The sequence below is a fragment of the Arachis stenosperma genome, chromosome 9, assembly GCF_014773155.1.
Source record: "Arachis stenosperma cultivar V10309 chromosome 9, arast.V10309.gnm1.PFL2, whole genome shotgun sequence".
NCBI classification, from domain to species: domain Eukaryota; kingdom Viridiplantae; phylum Streptophyta; class Magnoliopsida; order Fabales; family Fabaceae; genus Arachis; species Arachis stenosperma.
Window position 1 is genome coordinate 41,865,838 of NC_080385.1, and position 11,938 is coordinate 41,877,775.

The 11,938-nt window shown below is 37.2% G+C and overlaps 1 non-coding gene across 1 annotated transcript; it reads left to right on the plus strand.

Annotated features, from left to right (window-relative positions):
* The first annotated feature begins 1,993 nt into the window (after positions 1 to 1,993).
* On the plus strand, positions 1,994 to 2,101 carry LOC130952479 (small nucleolar RNA R71). Its single transcript, XR_009074658.1, has one exon. It is a non-coding gene; the product is annotated as a small nucleolar RNA R71 (small nucleolar RNA).
* The last annotated feature ends 9,837 nt before the right edge of the window (positions 2,102 to 11,938 follow it).

The following is an 11,938-nucleotide window of genomic DNA, read 5'->3' on the forward strand; positions in this document are numbered from 1 at the left end:
GCCAGTCTGGTGCCCCTTTTTGGCGTTAAACACCCAGAATGGTGCCAGACTGGGCGTTAAACGCCCACCTGCTAACCTTACTGGCGTTTAAACGCCAGTAGGTTCTTCCTCTAGGGTGTGCTGTTTTTCTTCATGTTTTTCATTCTGTTTTTGCTTTTTCAATTGATTTTGTGACTTCTTATGATCATCAACCTACAAAATAAAATAAAATAACAAAAGAAAATAGATAAACTATAACATTGGGTTGCCTCCCAACAAGCGCTTCTTTAATGTCAGTAGCTTGACGGAGGGCTCTCATGGAGCCTCACAGATACTCAGAGCAATGTTGGAACCTCCCAACACCAAACTTAGAGTTTGAATGTGGGGGTTCAACACCAAACTTAGAGTTTGGTTTTGGCCTCCCAACACCAAACTTAGAGTTTGGCTGTGGGGGCTCTGTTTGACTCTGAATTGAGAGAAGCTCTTCATGCTTTCTCTCCATGGTGACAGAGGGATATCCTTGAGCCTTAAACACAAAGGATTCTTCATTCACTTGAATGATTAGTTCACCTCCATCAACATCAATCACAGCCTTAGCTGTGGCTAGGAAGGGTCTGCCAAGGATGATGGTTTCATCCATGCATTTCCCAGTCTCTAGGACTATGAAATCAGTAGGGATGTAATGGTCTTCAATCTTCACCAAAACATCCTCTACAAGTCCATGAGCTTGTTTTCTTGAGTTGTCTGCCATCTCTAATGAGATTCTTGCAGCTTGCACCTCAAAGATCCCTAGCTTCTCCATTACAGAGAGAGGCATGAGGTTTACACTTGACCCTATGTCACACAGAGCCTTCTTGAAGGTCATGGTGCCTATGGTACAAGGTATGGAAAACTTCCCAGGATCTTGTCTCTTTTGAGGTAGTTTCTGCCTAGACAAGTCATCCAGTTCTTTGGTGAGCAAAGGGGGTTTATTCTCCCAAGTCTCATTTCCAAATAACTTGTCATTTAGCTTCATGATTGCTCCAAGGTATTTAATAACTAGCTCTTCAATGACATACTCATCCTCTTCAGAGGAAGAATACTCATCAGAGCTCATGAATGGCAGAAGTAAATCCAATGGAATCTCTATGGTCTCATTTTGAGCCTCAGATTCCCATGGTTCCTCATTTGGGAACTTAGTGGAGGTCAGTGCACGCCCACTGAGGTCTTCCTCAGTGGCGTTCACTTCCTCTCCTTCCTCTCCAAATTCGGCCATATTGATGGCCTTGCACTCTCCTTTTGGATTTTCTTCTGTGTTGCTTGGGAGAGTACTTGGAGGGAGTTCAGTAACTTTCTTGCTCAGCTGTCCCACTTGTGCCTCCAAGTTCCTAATGGAGGACCTTGTTTCAGTCATGAAACTTTGAGTGGTTTTGATTAGATCAGAGACCATGGTTGCTAAGTCAGAGGGGTTCTGCTTAGAATTCTCTGTCTGTTGCTGAGAAGATGATGGAAAAGGCTTGCCATTGCTAAACCTGTTTCTTCCACCATTATTGTTGTTGAAACCTTGTTGAGGTCTCTCTTGATTCTTCCATGAGAGATTTGGGTGATTTCTCCATGAAGAATTATAGGTGTTTCTATAGGGTTCTCCTAGGTAATTCACCTCTTCCATTGAAGGGTTCTCAGGATCATAGGCTTCTTCCTCAGATGAAGCATCCTTAGTACTGCTTGGTGCATTTTGCATTCCAGACAGACTTTGAGAAATCAAATTGACTTGTTGAGTCAATATCTTGTTCTGAGCCAATATGGCATTCAGAGCATCAATCTCAAGAACTCCTTTCTTCTGACTTGTCCCATTGTTCACAGGATTTCTTTCAGAAGTGTACATGAATTGGTTATTTGCAACCATTTCAATTAGCTCTTGAACTTCTGTAGGCGTCTTCTTCAGATGAAGAGATCCTCCAGCAAAGCTATCCAAAGACATCTTGGATAGTTCAGAGAGACCATCATAGAAAATACCTATGATGCTCCATTCAGAAAGCATGTCAGAAGGACACTTTCTGATCAATTGTTTGTATCTTTCCCAAGCTTCATAGAGGGATTCTCCATCCTTCTGTCTGAAGGTTTGGACTTCCACTCTAAGCTTACTCAATTTTTGAGGTGGAAAGAACTTTGCCAAGAAGGCATTGACTAGCTTTTCCCATGAGTCCAGGCTTTCTTTAGGTTGTGAGTCCAACCATGTTCTAGCTCTGTCTCTTACAGCAAAAGGGAATAGCATAAGTCTGTAGACCTCAGGGTCAACCCCATTAGTCTTGACAGTGTCACAGATTTGCAAGAATTCAGCTAAGAACTGATGAGGATCTTCCAATGGAAGTCCATGGAACTTGCAATTCTGTTGCATTAGAGAAACTAATTGAGGCTTAAGCTCAAAGTTGTTTGCTCCAATGGTAGGGATAGAGATGCTTCTCCCATAGAAGTCGGGAGTAGGTGCAGTAAAGTCACCCAGCACCTTCCTTGCATTGTTGGCATTGTTGTTATTTTCGGCTGCCATGGGTTCTTCTTCTTTGAAGATTTCTATTAGGTCCTCTATAGAGAGTTGTGCCTTAGCTTCTCTTAGCTTTCGCTTCAAGGTCCTTTCAGGTTCAGGGTCAGCTTCAACAAGAATGCCTTTGTCTCTGCTCCTACTCATAAGAAAGAGAAGAGAACAAGAAAATATGGAGTCCTCTATGTCACAGTATAGAGATTCCTTGAGGTGTCAGAAGAACAGAAAATTAGAAGAAAGAAGGAGAAGAATTCGAACTTAGTGGGATATAGTTCGAATTAGTGCATTGAGGAGGAGTGGTACTCCATAAATAGAAGGATGTGAGAAGAGGGAAGGAGAATTTTCGAAAATTAATAAAAAAAATTTTTAAAAACATTTTGAAAAACTTTAATTTGATTTTCGAAAACCAAGAGTGGGAAAGAAATCAAGTGATTTTTGAAAAAGATTTTGAAATTAGAAGTCAAAAATATATGATTGAAAACTATTTTGAAAAAGATGTGATTAAAAAGATATGAAAAAAAAATTATGCTTTTAAAAAGATATGATTGAAAAGATATGTTTTGAAAACAATTTTAAAAAAAAGATTTGATTTTAGAAAACAAAAAAGATTGATGACTTGCCTAACAAGAAAAGATATGATTCAAACATTAAACCTTTCTCAACAGAAAAGGCAACATACTTAAAATGTTCAATCAAATCATTAATTGTTAGTAAGTATCTTTGAAAAAGGAAAGAAATTGATTTTGAAAACATTTGATTGAAAAGATTTGATTTGAAAAAGATTTGATTTTGAAAAACTTTGAAAACTTGAAAAAAATTGATTTTGAAAACAAAATCCTCCCCCTTGTGCCATCCTGGAGTTAAACGCCCAGAATGGTATCCATTCTGGCGTTTAACGCCCAAAATGCTACCTTCTTGGGCGTTAAACGCCCAACCAGGTACCCTGGCTGGCGTTTAAACGCCAGTCTGTCCTTCTTCACTGGGCGTTTTGAACGCCCAGCTTTTTCTGTGTAATTCCTCTGCTGCATGTTCTGAATCTTCAGTTCCCTGTACTATTGACTTGAAAATAGAACCAATATCAAATAAACAATGCATGCAAGACATCAAAATTAAAATTAGACACTAGACTCAAACAAGAAACATGAAATATTTTTTTGTTTTTATGATTTTGTAAATTTTTTTGGATTTTTCGAAAATTATATGAAAATAGAAAATAAAGGTTTCAGAATTCTCAATTTGGATTCCAGGAATCATTGCAATGTTAGTCTAAGACTCCGGTCCAGGAATTAGACATGGCTTCACAGCCAGCCAAGCTTTCAAAGAAAGCTTCGGTCCAAAACACTAGACATGGCCAATGGCCAGCCAAGCCTTAGCAGATCATTGCTCCAATAGCAAGATTGATAGAAATCAACAAGCTCTTGTGATGATAAGTTGAAACCTCGGTCCAATAAGATTAGACATGGCTTCTCAGCCAGCCAGATTTCAACAGATCATCATGAAACACTAGAATCTATTCTTAAGAACTCTGAAGAAAAATACCTAATCTAAGCAACAAGATGAACCGTCAGTTGTCCATACTCAAAACAATCCCCGGCAACGGCGCCAAAAACTTGGTGCGCGAAATTGTGATCACTACACAACTTTGCACAACTAACCAGCAAGTGCACTGGGTCATCCAAGTAATACCTTACGTGAGTAAGGGTCGATCCCACGGAGATTGTTGGTATGAAGCAAGCTATGGTCACCTTGTAAATCTTAGTCAGGCAGACTCAAATGGGTATGGTGATATACGAATAAAGCATAAAGATAAAGATAGAGATACTTATGTATATCATAGGTGAGAGCTTCAGATAAGCGTATGAAGATGTTTTCCCTTCCCTCTTTCTGCTTTCCTACTGTCTTCATCCAATCCTTCTTACTCCTTTCCATGGCAAGCTTATGCAAGGGTTTCACCGTTGTCAGTGGCTACCTCCCATCCTCTCAGTGAGAATGTTCCAATGCTCTGTCACAGCATATGGCTAATCAGCTGTCGGTTCTCGGTCAGGCCGGAATAGAATCCATCGATTCTTTTGCGTCTGTCACTAACGCCCCGCCTGCTAGGAGTTTGAAGCACGTCACAGTCATTCAATCATTGAATCCTACTCAGAATACCACAGAAAAGGTTAGACCTTCCGGATTCTCTTGACTGCCGCCATCAGTTCTCGCCTATACCACGAAGACTCTGATCTCACGGAATGGCTGGCTCGGTTGTCAGGCGAGCACTCGTTTGTCAGGCGATCAACCATGCATCGTGTATCAGGAATCCAAGAGATAAACACTAGAGCCTCAGATGCTTGTAGAACAAGAGTGGTTGTCAGTCACTTTGTTCATGAGTGAGAATGATGATGAGTGTCACGGATCATCACATTCATCAAGTTGAAGAACAAGTGATATCTTGGACAAAGAACAAGCGGAATTGAATAGAAGAACAATAGTAATTGCATTAATACTCGAGGTACAGCAGAGCTCCACACCTTAATCTATGGTGTGTAGAAACTCCACCGTTGAAAATACATAAGAACAAGGTCTAGGCATGGCCGAATGGCCAGCCTCCCAAAGAGGGTTCAATCATAAAAACATGATACAAAGATTCTAAGATTGAAAGATCTCCCCAATACAATAGTAAAAGGTCCTACTTATAGAGAACTAGTAGCCTAGGAATGAGTAAATGACATAAAAATCCACTTCCGGGCCCACTTGGTGTGTGCTTGGGCTGAGCAATGAAGCATTTTCGTGTAGAGACTCTTCTTGGAGTTAAACGCCAGCTTTTATGCCAGTTTGGGCGTTTAACTCCCATTTAGGTGCCAGTTCCGGCGTTTAACGCTGGAAATTCTGTAGGTGACTTTGAACGCCGGTTTGGGCCATCAAATCTTGGGCAAAGTATGGACTATCATATATTTCTGGAAAGCCCAGGATGTCTACTTTCCAACGCCGTTGAGAACGTGCCAATTGGGCTTCTGTAGCTCCAGAAAATCCACTTCGAGTGCAGGGAGGTCAGAATCCAACAGCATCTGTAGTCCTTTTCAGTCTCTGAATCAGATTTTTGCTCAGGTCCCTCAATTTCAGCCAGAAAATACCTGAAATCACAAAAAAACACACAAACTCATAGTAAAGTCCAGAAAAGTGAATTTTAACTAAAAACTAATAAAAATATACTAAAAACTCAACTCAAACTACTAAAACATACTAAAAACAATGCCAAAAAGCGTACAAATTATCCGCTCATCAGGTATACTTGATTTTGGAATATAATACCTACCCAAGTTTTAGGATGCCCAGTTTATTATCTTTTTTCTTTCATCGATATTTGTTATATATTTAAGTTAGCTTGAAGTTCAATGAAAAAGATCATATTGTTAATTAGTAAATGACTGTTTGTGCAAAACTAAATTATATTTTAAAATTTAAATCCCTTTAAATACTGACTTACCAGACTGAATTGCACTGCAATGTTGATGAAAATAGTTAACAAACAATTATCAGATAGAGGAGAAAATATTGAAGTAAGAGGTTCTTTTAGTTGATCAATTTACATGATACTAGTTATAAGAGGTTCTTTTTGTTTTTGTTTTTTGTCTTTTTAATATCTGTGGCTACTGTGTGATATAGCATGTACCTAATGTAACTTAGTAGTAGTAGTGTGGAATTGTGTGAAGTAAAGAACTTGTTCTTGTTGCTAATTAAAGCATTATTATTGTAGGGTTTTATGTACATATACTCACTGATGAGAGGTTCAGTAGCTTAAGGTGCAGGGTTAGGAGAACTGTATGAAGAGACAATAGCAAGTGGATTCCTTCTTGTGATATCTCGGTTGTAAGGGAAAAGCATAATGCCAAGGATTGTGTGCAGTAAGAATTTATTTAATTAGTCTCAAACTTTCAATTTATATATTTCAAGTCAAGTACTTTCTGTTTTTATTCAAATTTCTAATTTCTTAGTTGTAAATAATTTTGAAGCATAACCACAAAAATGGGTGAAGTAAGAATTCTCCTTACACTCTACTTTCATTCATTTTGTTTCTTTTTTTTTCTATTTCTTCATTTGGTACATGCATTTAAATTAAATGAGGTTTTGTGTTTTGGTGTTATAGGAGAAGAAGAAGGAGGAGGAGAAAAAGAAAGAAGAGAGCAAAAAAGAGGAAGAGGAGAAGAAGAATGAAGAAAAAAAGGAAGCAGAGTCTCCAGCAGAAGAAATAGTACTTAAGGTTGATATGCATTGTGAAGCTTGTGCAAGAAAAGTTGCAAAAGCATTGAAAGGCTTTCAAGGTCACTCATTTTCTTCTTATTCTTATTTTTTTTCTTTTTTCTTTTAAATAAATATTTAATCTTATATTGCAATTATAAGCAAAAATATTTGAATTCAGTTATTTACTATATGGATGGACAAATTAAAGTGGAGCATTATTCTGCTGTAGTTTTTTAATGGGTTTGTGTCAGCTTGCTAGTACTCTTTTTTCACAGTTGTATGTTTCTTTTTTACCTCTTTCTTTAATTTACTTGTTAAGAGGAGATCTACTTTTCATTATTGATTTTGAATTTCACAACATAAATGGTGAAATAAGTTTGTCATGTGTGCTTTATTCTGAACTTTTTACAGGTCAATTTTCACATGTTTTATTCATTCAAATAAAGACAATGTTCATCATTGCATTTAGATTCATGGTTAGCAAAGGAATGATCAAAGGATGTCCATATCTAAAGATTAAGCTAAGGTGGTGGAAAAGATCAATAATAGTTAAAAAAAAAAACCTCATTTCACCTTTGCCTAAACCTCAACAAGAAGAATAGGGGAAAAAGGAAGAACCACCCAAAAAAGAACCTCAGTAGCCACCTCAAGAGAACAAAGATCAGGTACTTCAATTTATTCATTCTCTTTGTCATCTACTAACCTTTCTCTATGATGCTAACATTTTTACTAAAATTAGAAATGTGTATAGCATATATTTACTTGAGGTGCTTGATAGAGTTGCTAGATAAAGCTATAGAGAAAAATCCTCTCTATTTGATGAATTTAGATGGGGTTATAGGCCAAGTGACTATTCCAGAACAAGTGACTATTCCAGACTAAGTGACTACTCAAGATGGGGTTCCTCTGATGATGATAATGGCCTTGGAGATTCACCCAACACAACATTTTCGCCAGCTGCCTCTAATGAAGATGGATTTGGATAGGGATGTCAACATTTTCATTTTCTTATTCATCATTATTAAATTGTTTTCAGAGAATATTTATGATGACTGAAAGAAGATGAAAATATAGTCAAAATAATCAACATTATTATTATTTTTTTTTTGTTCTTGTAATAATGCATAGAAAATGAGATGAGTAGTTATGATAATGTATACTGATAGCTACAGTGATTGGAAAAGAAAAACTGTAGAAAGAATTTGAAAAGCTAAATGTTTTGTTCTGTTTTGAATATTTTGTATTATTAGTGGATTGCAATTTAAATGAATATATATCTAAGTTTAGTTATTTGTCTTGTCTTGAGTCTTTATATTAGAGTATTATTTATTATTTTGATATGTTTGTAAACTTATTATCTAATATTTAAAAGTTTATTTGCATTAATTGTTTTCTATTTTATTTCTATATTTAAAAGTTTATTTGCATTAATTGGTTACTACTTTTTAAATAGAAAAAATAATTAAAACATATAACTATTAAAATCAATGGCAGAGTTGTCGCTTTTTAAGTTTAAAATAGACAAAAAAGGCCAAAATATAGATACAGAATTTGTCGGTATCTAAATAATTAAATCGATGGCAACTGTGTCGATTTTATTGAATCAAATATTGACGGCAGCATTGTCAATTTTAGTAAGCATATCATAGACAAAAATATTGTTGATTTTATTGGATCAAAAATCGACAGAAATGGCGTCGATTTTATATAATAATATCGACGACGATGTCGTCGATTTTATTAAGAATATAAAATTCTCAAACTCATATTATAGACAGAAGCGCTGTCGATTTTATTAAATTATTATCGACGACCAGGCAAGCCGTCGATTTTATTAGCATTTTGAAAAATCGACAAGCTTAATAGCAACCAACTTCGCCGTCTATTTTGCCGTCGAATTTTAATATTATCGACGACTTAGCCGTCGATTTTAACGATGTTTCTTGTAATGACTAGGAGAATTTGAGTGTGATAATCCTATTCTATTGCGCACTTAGAGAGTAAATTCTTTATCTAAGTTAACGAGTCTAATATTGACAAACCTAGGTGCTAATGAGACAAAAGAGGTTGGAAGAATTGGGTATAGATTGCTAACACCGATGAAAAATGGAGTATTTCAATTTCCTCTATTTTGGCTCGATGGCGATGAGCATGTACGACTCATGTTTGATGTCCACGAGAGAATCATGACGGAACAAGTGACAAAGCTTTCTACGGAAGTTAGTGATGTTAGTGATGGTGGTTCTGGCCATTCAAATTTTATCCAAGATGACCCACTTCTTGCACCACCACCTCTGTACTGTTGATGAGCGGATAATTTGTACGCTTTTTGGCATTGTTTTTAGTATGTTTTTAGTAGTTTGAGTTGAGTTTTTAGTATATTTTTATTAGTTTTTAGTTAAAATTCACTTTTCTGGACTTTACTATGAGTTTGTGTGTTTTTCTGTGATTTCAGGTATTTTCTGGCTGAAATTGAGGGACCTGAGCAAAAATCTGATTCAGAGACTGAAAAGGACTGCAGATGCTGTTGGATTCTGACCTCCCTGCAATCGAAGTGGATTTTCTGGAGCTACAGAAGCCCAATTGGGCTTTCCAGCAATATATGATAGTCCATACTTTGCCCAAGATTTGATGGCCCAAACCGGCGTTCAAAGTCACCTACAGAATTTCCAGCGTTAAACGCCGGAACTGGCACCTAAATGGGAGTTAAACGCCCAAACTGGCATAAAAGCTGGCGTTTAACTCCAAGAAGAGTCTCTACACGAAAATGCTTCATTGCTCAGCCCAAGCACACACCAAGTGGGCCCGGAAGTAGATTTTTATGTCATTTACTCATTCCTAGGCTACTAGTTCTCTATAAGTAGGACCTTTTACTATTGTATTAGGGGGATCTTTCAATCTGAGAATCTTTGTATCATGTTTTTATGATTGAACCCTCTTTGGGAGGCTGGCCATTCGGCCATGCCTAGACCTTGTTCTTATGTATTTTCAACGGTGGAGTTTCTACACACCATAGATTAAGGTGTGGAGCTCTGCTGTACCTCGAGTATTAATGCAATTACTATTGTTCTTCTATTCGATTCCGCTTGTTCTTTGTCCAAGATATCACTTGTTCTTCAACTTGATGAATGTGATGATCCGTGACACTCATCATCATTCTCACTCATGAACAAAGTGACTGACAACCACTCTTGTTCTACAAGCAATCAAGGCTCTAGTGTTTATCTCTTGGATTCCTGATACACGATGCATGGTTGATCGCCTGACAAACGAGTGCTCGCCTGACAACCGAGCCAGCCATTCCGTGAGATCAGAGTCTTCGTGGTATAGGCGAGAACTGATGGCAGAATTCAAGAGAATCCGGAAGGTCTAACCTTGTCTGTGGTATTCTGAGTAGGATTCAATGATTGAATGACTGTGACGTGCTTCAAACTCCTAGCAGGCGGGGCGTTAGTGACAGACGCAAAAGAATCGATGGATTCCATTCAGGCCTGACCGACAACCGACAGCTGATTAGCCATATGCTGTGACAGAGCATAGGAACATTTTCACTGAGAGGATGGGAGGTAGCCACTGACAACGGTGAAACCCTTGCATAAGCTTGCCATGGAAAGGAGTAAGAAGGATTGGATGAAGACAGTAGGAAAGCAGAGAGACGGAAGGGAAAGCATCTTCATACGCTTATCTGAAGCTCTCACCAATGATATACATAAGTATCTCTATCTTTATCTTTATGCTCTATTCGTATATCACCATACCCATTTGAGTCTGCCTGACTAAGATTTACAAGGTGACCATAGCTTGCTTCATACCGACAATCTCCGTGGGATCGACCCTTACTCGCGTAAGGTATTACTTGGACGACCCAGTGCACTTGCTGGTTAGTTGTGCAAAGTTGTGTAGTGATCACAATTTCGCGCACCAAGTTTTTGGCGCCGTTGCCGGGGATTGTTTTGTGTATGGACAACTGACGGTTCATCTTGTTGCTTAGATTAGGTATTTTTCTTCAGAGTTCTTAAGAATAGATTCTAGTGTTTCATGATGATCTGTTGAAATCTGGCTGGCTGAGAAGCCATGTCTAATCTTATTGGACCGAGGTTTCAACTTATCATCACAAGAGCTTGTTGATTTCTATCAATCTTGCTATTGGAGCAATGATCTGCTAAGGCTTGGTTGGCCATTGGCCATGTCTAGTGTTTTGGACCGAAGCTTTCTTTGAAAGCTTGGCTGGCTGTGAAGCCATGTCTAATTCCTGGACCGGAATCTTAGACTAACATTGCAATGATTCCTGGAATTCAAATTAAGAATTCTGAAACCTTTATTTTCCATTTTCATAAAATTTTCGAAAAAAGCACAAAAAAAAAATTTTCAAAATCATAAAAACCAAAAATATTTTATGTTTCTTGTTTGAGTCTAGTGTCTAATTTTAAGTTTGGTGTCTTGCATGCTTTGTTTATTTGATTTTGGTTCTATTTTCAAGTCAATAGCACAGGGAACTGAAGATTCAAAACATGCAGCAGAGGAATTACACAGAAAAAGCTGGGCGTTCAAAACGCCCAGTGAAGAAGGACAGACTGGCGTTTAAACGCCAGCCAGGGTACCTGGTTGGGCGTTTAACGCCCAAAAAGGTAGTGCATTGGGCGTTAAACGCCAGAATGTGCACCATTCTGGGCGTTTAACGCCAGGATGGCACAAGAGGGAAGATTTTGTTTTCAAAATCAATTTTTTTTTAGTTTTCAAAGTTTTTCAAAATCAAATCTTTTTCAAATCATATCTTTTCAATCAAATGTTTTCAAAATCAATTTCTTTCCTTTTTCAAACATACTTGCTATCAATTAATAATTTGATTCAACATTTCAAGTATGTTGCCTTTTCTGTTGAGAAAGGTTTAATGTTTGAATCATATCTTTTCTTGATAACCAAGACATTGATTTTCAAAATCAAATCTTTTTAAAATGTTTTTCAAATCATATCTTCTCAATCACATCTTTTTAAAACCAATCATATCCTCTTAACCACATATTTTTCAAAATAGTTTTCAATCAAATCTTTTTGATTTCTAATTTCAAAATCTTTTTCAAAAATCACTTGATTTCTTCCCCAATCTTGGTTTTCGAAAATCAAATTAAAGTTTTTCAAAATGTTTTTAAAATCTTTTTTATTAATTTTCGAAAATCCTCTTTCCCTCTTCTCACATCCTTCTATTTATGGAGTACC